Source organism: Phytophthora infestans, genomic scaffold, assembly GCF_000142945.1.
Source record: "Phytophthora infestans T30-4 supercont1.35 genomic scaffold, whole genome shotgun sequence".
Lineage (NCBI taxonomy): Eukaryota > Oomycota > Peronosporomycetes > Peronosporales > Peronosporaceae > Phytophthora > Phytophthora infestans.
The window spans coordinates 1589468-1590662 of NW_003303724.1; positions in this window are offsets into that span (position 1 = coordinate 1589468).

Consider the following 1195-nt stretch of genomic DNA (forward strand, 5'->3'; position numbering starts at 1 on the left):
GATGAAAACGATGTTGAAAGCTGGGATGACTGTTGACGACTACGCTGCCAAGCTAAAACTTACCGACAAGATTGCAGCTGCAGCTAACTCTGCAAGGGCGATGGAAAAGCTTGGCGAAACTCTCAAGATGAAGAAGCTCCTGCGGTACCTCAACTATGTGGCTGAACACACAGCAGTTTGAATGTTAAAAGAAATACTTCGAAGTAGCTCTAACTGGATAACAAAGTAAATCGCACGTTGAAGTTGTCGCGAGTGACAGCGCTTCTGATATCAACACACACACGCTTTGCGCGGAAAAGCTCCGGATTTTGTACTGGAGGCGTAGCATCACTAGAAAACTTCGCGAAGGCTGAGATTAGTTTGTAGCTATGTTTCGCATGCTGTTCATGAGGTCGCATTGGTTTTAGTACTATAATAGGGTCATCCACCATCACTGTTATACTACTACTACGCAGTATAACTCTACCCTTCAACCAACATGGGTGAATGCCAACACAAGCAACATGATGCAGCTATGGATTATAAGAGTTTCGCTTGGTCCATTTTCTAGAGCACCTCGAATTCTTTATTTACATTGGTAGCCTATTTATCTAGTTTGAAAGTGAATATCGACATCAAGGTCTACTGTTTAGTTTGTGTAAAATTTCGAACACCCACTTTTTTTCTTAGTGTGAAGCAAAACCGTATTGAGCTTCTTTAGGCAGAATCGCACCTCCGTACATGTATATATTTACGATTAGCAGTAAAGTCACACCTCTCTAAGTGGCACCCAATTGGTTGGCCGCAACCAACTATTCATTTGTGCAAGTGTCATTTGTAGAAAATAGCTACATGTAGCCATCTTGGAAAAAGAAGCAAGCGTGTTTTAATTAAGATGACAGCGTAAATCGTTATGTAATAAACGCTTCGTTTGCACCCTTTTGCAAAATCTCATGCATAAGTAACCATTTGCTGCTACTGAGAAATAAACGCATCTCCTGTCCAAGTAACATCGCTTACCGGTGAAGGCTGCAAGCTGGCTACTATCAAAATCTCCGCGAAGGCTGGGATAGCACAACAAATTTAAGACGAGAGCCGTCATACCTTGACAAACAGGTCTTTGAAATATGTCAACAGAACTCTAATCGCCATTTAATGGTCTGGTATACGCAGGACACAGCATCTGCTTCACGTATAAGTACGAATTTAAATCTCT